The sequence below is a fragment of the Ursus americanus genome, chromosome 35, assembly GCF_024610735.1.
Source record: "Ursus americanus isolate L20-20 chromosome 35, mUrsAme1.1.p, whole genome shotgun sequence".
Classification (NCBI taxonomy): Eukaryota; Metazoa; Chordata; class Mammalia; order Carnivora; family Ursidae; genus Ursus; species Ursus americanus.
This window is the reverse complement of record NC_142161.1, coordinates 24,131,915-24,140,604: the sequence shown is the minus strand read 5'-3', so window position 1 is coordinate 24,140,604 and position 8,690 is coordinate 24,131,915. Positions and strand designations below refer to the sequence as shown.

At 38.3% G+C, this 8,690-nt stretch overlaps 1 pseudogene; it reads right to left on the bottom strand.

Moving 5' to 3' along the window:
* Window positions 1-7,345: 7,345 nt before the first annotated feature.
* Window positions 7,346-8,024, bottom strand: LOC123794206 (cysteine protease ATG4B pseudogene; annotated as a pseudogene).
* Between the last annotated feature and the right edge of the window lie 666 nt (window positions 8,025-8,690).

Sequence of the window (8,690 nt, the reverse complement as noted above, 5' to 3'; positions counted from 1 at the left end):
GTCATGATCTCAGGGTTGTGAGATCGAACCCCTTTTTAGGCTCTGTGCTAAGCACGGATCCTGCTTAAGATTCTCTCTCTCCTTCTGCCTTGACCCCCCCCCCACTCCTGCTTGCTCTCTCTCTAAAAAAAAAAAAAAAAAAGATTTCCTTAACACCCTACAATGCAAAATTGAACAGCATTTGTTATCCTTATTCACACCTTCATCTTTTACTTGTCCTATTGCATTGCCACTCATTTTACATGCCATTCTACTGTATCTGACGGTGAGCTGCTTGTGGGCAGAACCGTGTCTCCTCTCCTTCTTCCTCTGTTTCTCTCTCTTTTAATCTTTGCAACTTCAGTGCCTGTTGGAACTTAATAGGTGCTTAATGACTATCAAAGAATTGCTCAGAAACAATTAATAAGACTGAAGACTCTCAATATACTCTGTCAAAAAATGGGTAAAGCCAATAACCTGGTATTCTAACAATGGAGTGTTAGGTGTTGGGTTGCAGATCTTTCTGAGGAATATCTGATTGAATATGATTGGGCATCTTTCATTTTTTTGACTAAGCTATTTTATGTTCCGAAGGATAAAACAACGTAGGTTATAGAAAACTGATGGCAATGCAATTGCTACTTGTATATAATAATGCAAACATATTATGTCCAATAGAGTATATATATATATATATATATATATATCATATATTGGACATATGTATGTTAAATTTTTATTTGAACTCATACTGATTCTCTCAATAATTAAGGAGACAAAATTTTTGACATGCATTAATTTGATTTTCGTATTAGAGTAATACTTTAATCATTCTGAAAATAACACCTTATCAACTCATATACATAGAGGAAAACATTCTCAATAAAAGCTGTAATTCCAACCAGAGGCAAAGGTGAATCTTATTAAGGGAAATCTCAAAATATTTTATAAGAAAAAGTGATTGCTCTCTTTCGTCAAGTTTGTGGTTGACAGGATTGGTGGCTTCAGGGGAGTGCTGTGTTGGCTGACTGCTGACCTTTCCAACTCTTAAGGGGTGAATTTTACATACATACTTTGTAGCAAAATAAAATCAGAATAGTAAGCCAACCAAGATGGAGTTCAATATGGTTGTTACCTTTCTCTTAATTTCTTTCTTATATGAGTTGTTTTAATGTAACTCTCTTGTCATCATGGAAGACTGCCACAGAAGCAGACGTAGAACAACTGCAATTGTGAAATTTCAGCATTAACAATATAGAAGGATAAATAAGGAAGTATTTATCTTTTTGTATTAATTATAAGGAGTTGGGAATCCAGAGGTAGTTAGCACTTGTGTTTTCAGGCAAGATTTTATGCAAAAGATAATACTTGAGTCTATAAAAATGGGATAGACAAAGTACAGGAGGTGGACTTTATGCAAACATAAGTAGGGCCACCACAGCAAAGGATGAAGGTGGCTTAGAACGGCAGAGGGTGATGCTAGGAGCCTGAGTATTCTTATCAGACTGTCTGGGAAGAAAGAAAACCCTTAGCAGTAGGAAATGGAGAGTTTCATCCAGTAAAGCAATGGGAAGTAGCTAGGTGTGTGGGTAGAAGGCAAAGAAGAAAAGAAGATGTTGGGAAAAGCAGCCTGGACCGTTGGCTAGAAGGTTAAGAGTCGAAAAGCCCAGTAGCGGGGCACTTGGGTAGTGCAGTTGTTAAGCATCTGCCTTCAGCTCAGGGAGTGATCCCAGCGTTATGGGATTGAGCCCCACATCAGGCTCCTCCGCTAGGAGCCTGCTTCTTCCTCTCCCACTCCCCCTGCTTGTGTTCCCTCTCTCGCTGCCTGTCTCTACCTCTGTTAAATAAATTAATAAAATTAAAAAAAAAAAAAGAAGGAAAGAAAGAAAAGTCCAGTAGCTTCCTTTGGGGGAGCAGAGCACAGAGTTTTTGCATGAAAAATCTCTGCAGACAGAAGAGGAAATCAAAATCAGTTGATACAATGTAGAAGGAAATGGGAAACAGTTTGCTAGGAAAACAGCAACCACAAGAATAGTCTGAGAACAGCATGTTATTTTTTTCATATTATTTGAAATACAGAATGCACTTTTGAGAATAGGAATAATATCCAGTCAATGGGTATTGAGTTTTGAACTTAACATTTGTTATTAAGATTGTAATGCCTGTGAATAAATTTTCAAATTTAAGTTAATTTAAGTCAAGTTCCTTTAAAAAATGTTCAGGATGATTATAAAGGTGACTTTCTACATTTTTATTGAGATAAGTTACTGATAATGTTGATGCAACTTTTTCTACTAAATTCTTTATTTTTCGAAGTGTTTGTATATGACTTTTTCTCATTTAAAGAATCAGAATAATATAGTTTATCCCTTTGTTTTAAATACATGTACATGTATATAGAGTGATAGAATGTATTTATCTTAAACCAAAGGGTCTCAAAATGGGAAGGAAAAGCAAAGATTTCTTAAACTAATATCTGGGTGAGAAAATGTTGACTTCAAAGTTTTCTTTGATGTCCAAATATTATATTCACATCAATGAATACAAGTTAGGGCTTCCAGAAGCTGTTAGCTGAGTACCCCTGCTTGTGATTGCCTCTCTTTATCTCTCATCAAAATACCCACGAAAGTGTTAGAAAACTTAAATGACAAACAGATAAACAAATTGTGGAGGCCCTTTTCTCAAAGACAGCTGTTCTAATTCTACAACGTATACTGAAAGCACTTGAAGAGTCATGCCACTGGTCCTGCAGGTCTGTTTGTCAGACGGACCAACTTTTCCTTTAAGCGACCTGATAAAAGGCATCATCAGTTCTGGAACAAAATGGACACTCTGGCAGTTATTAGTTGAGTGATAACAGGAGTTGCATGAATGAATGGTTGCACGGTTGAAGAATATAAGCTTTGATGTTAAAAATTATCAGGATTTTATTTTATTTTATTTAAAGATTTTATTTATTTATTCGACAGAGATAGAGACAGCCAGCGAGAGAGGGAACACAAGCAGGGGGAGTGGGAGAGGAAGAAGCAGGCTCATAGCGGAGGAGCCCGATGTGGGGCTCGATCCCACAACGCCGGGATCACGCCCTGAGCCGAAGGCAGATGCTTAACCGCTGTGCCACCCAGGCGCCCCCAAAATTATCAGGATTTTAAATTAAGGTCTTCCATTGGCTAACCAATAGCCCAGAGTAGGAAATTTACATAAAACATCTGATCTCCAGTTTTATCAGTTGAAAGAGGGGTATAAGTGTACCAATTTTGTAAAGTTCTTCTAACATTGTCATTAAAATAATGTATACAGATTATTCATACTCAATGTTTTACTACAACCAATTTTCAATGAATAACAAGATAATTGCAAGTGAACATTAGCAGCACAGTGGAAAAAAATCAATTTATGGACCTCAATGAAAATACCTACAATATTTAAAAAAATAGAGAAAAGAATGCAGAAAAATTTCAGCCCTTTATGAGAACTCTCACAGGGAATGCATGAACATTGAGGAAAAAAAAAATTGTTTTTTCATAAGCAAATATAGGAAAATATCAGTCATGCGTTTTAAAAGAGGACATGTTGAATTTCGCTGTGAGACAATTAAAATAATCAATGGAACAAATAAATAAAAGAATTGGAGTTGCAAAAAATTTGATTTATAAAAAAGCAAATTTTTGGAATGTGAAAGGTATTAATACAGGAATGACAGGTCAGCTAGAATATGATACACTACCAGCATGCGAGAAAAGCATGTAGATACACATGGTGAAATGCTTTAAAAATACATCCAAACAAACAGACAGAATGCTAAGTCAGGAAATCACTGAAGTGTCTACAGAGGCTAGAATCGGAAAGGGTTAATTGTCTTGGGTAAAATTAAGTGTGAGAAAATAATACTAAGATATCTTCTAGATAAAAGTCAATTCCCTTTGGGAAACATTTATGGAGCACTAACTACATGGAAAGTATTGTCAGTCTTTTGCCCAAAACATCAGAAATGGGGTCAGTTTCATGCTCAGTCACAAATGCACTTAGGGGTGCTTTTCCCCCAAGTTATAAGCAGTTTTGTAGCATTTATAAGACATCATAGTCACCCTGCATGTCGCTTCCCTGTAGAAGCAGCCATCATGAAAATGAATTTCACTCATTCCTACATTTAGCAACTTTCTGAGTCCCAAAGAGCACCACATCTGTTAGTCACTCCTTCAAATTCATCCTGAGTAAAAGAATTCCTAAGTAAAAGTGACATATATTATAAAAACTGTTCCCTGTAAAATAGTTACCAGTTAAAAATCAACATATTTTATAGGATTGACTACAAAACACCATTAGGACCATATCCTGTTATGAATAACATTATTCTTACAAATGGGCTTCTTTATAAAACCCTGCACATGGGGCGCCTGGGTGATTCAGTCGGTTAAGCATCTGCCTTAGGCTCAGGTCATGATCCCAGGGTCCTGGGATCGAGCCCCATGTCGAGTTCCCTGCTCAGTGGGGAACCTGCTTCTCCCTCTCCCTTCCCCTGCTTGTGCTCTTTCTCATTCACTCTGTCTCTCAGATAAATAAAATAAATAAGAAGCACATTGAGTACCTGCTTCAATTGTCCTCATAATTCTTTTGGTAAGTAAATTAGAAATCAGTATTGAGTACTAAAAAAAAGGATCTATGCTTTATGTATGCTTTACGTAACTCTGACCATTCTAAGAACAAGTTTCAATAATATTTGGAAAATTTAGTTTAATAAAGAGATAAGTAAATATAAGACATTTATTTCAAAATAATTCTATAGCACAAAAGGAAACTCCACATTTCCTACATCAAAAGCCAAAATACAAAATAGACAAAAACTTCAAATTAAGTATGAAATAATGATACACCACAAAATTGTGTAATAACTTATAGATACTCAATATTAGTATTATAAAAACATTTATTGTGCACTTGCTATATGTGGGAACTTATATTAAGATCATATTTTCACTTATTTCTCACTATGTATTTGATGTATGGTCTGGTAGCAACTATCTACAAACTTGGGGGTACACAAAGACTTTGTTTAAAACTTTTCATTTTGAGCTAATTTTGGACTTACAGCATTGCCAAAGTAGTACAGAGATTTCCCTTCTGGTTCTCACTCTGCTTAGTCTAATGTTATATCTTTCAAGACTACAGTACGATTATCAACAAGGAATACCTAAAAATGAAAGAAAAAATAATGTCCCAGACTTAGAATTTTTTTTCACAATTTTTCTGAGAGGAAATTAGTAGTCCTGTTGAAATCCTTAAATATTTAGTGAGAAATTTTCATAGAATTAATACATGTTCCCACACACCTTGTTGACTCTCAACCACAGCCGGTCTGAGGATGTTGACCATTTTTTTTCTTTGTGTAGCTAATGTAACAGTGATCATACAGTTGGTTCCTCCCCCTCCCCCCGAGGTCCCTCGCAACTGTATACCTTTAATCCTCCTTGTGGGAGCCTTACCCCTTGGGGGGAAAAATGCATACTTGCTGATAATTAAATATGTGAAAGGTTTTTCTTAATGAGCGGAAGGGAATTTGTTTTCAAGTTCCCATATTATATAAATATCATTTTCTGGGTTTATACGCCTGTGAAGTAAGGGCAGGTCAAAACATGAAATAGCCCATATTTTTACTTTTACTGTGGCAAATTGCCTCCAGGCATAAAAACATCTGAGGTGGGCAAATGACTGGAATACAAGTCTTCTTTCAAGTGTGGTAGTTTCTTAATCTTTGCTTTTAGCAATATTGAAGAGTCAATATTGATTGTCACTTGGTCAAGCATTAATTTATATAATTTAATAATGAATGAAGTTTATTAATTTTATGAATATAACAATAGGTTAATGTAATAATAGATTCCTATGTGATATTTATCATATAACTCTGAAGGAGTTAAAAAAACAGAAATTGCTATAACAAAGCTTATTTTATGTGAATGACTTAAGTTCTTGCTTACATCTATAAAATAAGAAGAGAATTGATGGTGAGTTTTGTCTCATTAGGTCCATCATAATTTTTAAAACACGAGCTCATGACTCTCAAATATAAAATAAACATTCATCAAAGACTTTTTTAGCTCATTAGTTAATGAGGGACCCAGTAACACAGTTTACATGAGACTTCAGATTTACATTCTTTATCACATACAATTCTTTTTCATTCTTATGGACAGCTGTTTGTACTACAGTTTGTTGGGGTTTTTTCTCTTTTTATTTCTACAATTAAAGTCTATTTGTTTTTTTTTTTCAATTAGTTTTCTAAAATTTTCACTTTTGACCCTACAGAGTAGTACGATAGGGTAGTTAACAGAAAGCTGTACAAAGCTGTATCCTGTAATAGAATTACGTAATCCCTGGATTTCCACTGAAACTACACCTGGTAAACTCTTCTGCCCATTTCCAAGTCTTGAGAAATTTTTAAGAAGCATGCTAGCAATAAGTAATATATCGACAGATAATGAATTTTTGGGAAAAAATAAGTCTCATTTATTTTATTAAAAGATTCATTGCAAATACCATTTTACTTTTCATGTTTGATAATTACTTATCAAGCTACTTATAGAACTGGAACAAATACTCCTAACGTGTATGGAACCAAAGCAATCTTGAAAAAGAAAGAACAAAACTAGCAGTATCACAATCGCAGATTTCAAGATTCACTACAAAGTTGTAGTAATCAAAAACGTATGGTACTAGAAAAAAAAACAGACACACATAGAACAGGATAGAAAGCCCAGAAACAAACCCACAAAAATATGGTCAATTAATGTTCAACAAAAAAGGCAAGAATATGCAATGGGAACAAGTCTCTTCAACAAATGGTGTTGGGAAAACTGGAAAGCTACATGCAACAGAATGAAACTGGACCACGTTCTCACATCATACACAAAAATAAAGTCAAAATGGATTAAGGACCACAACTTTTTTAACTTCAAAGAGGACTTTAATTCCAAAGCAAACCCAGAACTGAGCGCCCAGGAGGAAGCAGGGCAGAGGCGACACGCGAATGCAGGGCTGGCAGTGTCGCAGGGAGAGCTCTCGGAAGTGTGAAAGGCTCTGCTCTCAAGAGCTCCTGACCCGGCGGCTGCCTGGGGCCTTCCTGCGGGCCGCCCCTCATTTGTGCCTGGTAGCCCCACGAGCCCTCCGGGCCTGCGCAGTCCCAGGGCTCGCAGGAAGGCCTCCAGGACAGGGCAGTCCTCCGTCTGCGGGCAGAGGCGCACGGGGCAGGGGCGTTCAGCGGACGGGCAGGCTGGATGGATGAAATGCGGCGGTGCCGCGCGCCCCGAGACAGGGCCGGGCTTGCGAAGGTGCCCCCAGGAAGGGCCAGTGGAAACCGTCCCCCAACTCAAAGAGACAAGATTTCAAAGTCTTCATCTTCTGAATCGAAGAATCTTTCCAGTCGCTCTACGTCAGAAGAGTCTAAGGACAGGTTTAGGACGTCGGGGCAGGCCAGGTGGGAAGGCTGCTGCTCCACCAGCTCGAACATGGGCAGGGCACCTCCGAGCAGCGACAGCTGTCTGACCTGTTGGCACCAGTCATCAAAGTCGTCCTCAGTCTTACAGAAGAACCCCATGGCAATGGACGGGTCGAGCTCCCCGATGCTCATCCTGCTTGGCGGGTGCTGGCAGTGGAAGCTCTCGTCCGCGATGAAGCAGCTGTCGGTGAACTCCACCGCTGGCTGCGTCGTGTGGGGGTCTAGGTAGATAAGCTCTTCACCAACGTAGCCGATGAAGTAGTGGGCGCTGTTGGGCTTCCCCCCGATCACTCCCAGGGACTGCGGCATCATGAAGCAGCGCTTCAGTGTTTCCACGTAGGCCTCGTTGATGTCCGTGAGCCCCAGGCGCAGGGGGATGAGAAGCACCAGGGGTCTCCAGGGTGCCGGCCTATTGGTGACCTCAGCTCCAGCAGGGAAGCCGTTACAGTGCCGGCTGGAATCCGCGGAAAGCGAGGTGGCCCCCGCACACGGAAGGCTGCCCCTGCACAACCTTCTGATGTCCTCCATCACCACCCTGAAACCATGAAAGTCTTAGAAGAGAATATAGGCAGCAATTTCTTTGACATCAGCCGTACCAACATTTTTCTAGACATATCTCCTGAAGCAAGGGAAATAAAAGCAAAAATAAACTGTTGGGACCATATCAAAATGAAAAGCTTCTGTACAGCAATGGAAACAATTAACAAAACTAAAAGACAACCTACTAAATGAAAGAAGGTATTTGCAAATGACATATCCAATAAAACGTTAGTATCCAAAATACATAAAGAACTTATATCACTCAATACCCCAAAAAACAAATAACCCAATTAAAAAATAAGTAGAAGACATAAACAGACATTTCTCCAAAAAAGACATACTGATAGCCAACAGACACATGAAAGGATGCTCAACATCACTCATCATCAGAGAAATGAAAATCACAACTACAGTAAGATATCACTTCACACACGTCGGAATGGTTAGAATAAAAAACACAAGAAGCAAGTGTTGGCAAGGATGTGGAGAAAAAGTAACTCTCATGCACTGGTGGAAATACAAACTGGTGCAGCCACTGTGGAAAACAGTATGGAAGTTCTTCAAAAATATTAAAAATAGAACTGTTTTATGACCCACGAATCACATTACTAGGTATATACCCAAAGAATACAAACCCTAATTTGAAAGGCTATATGCACCCCTATGTTTATTGAAG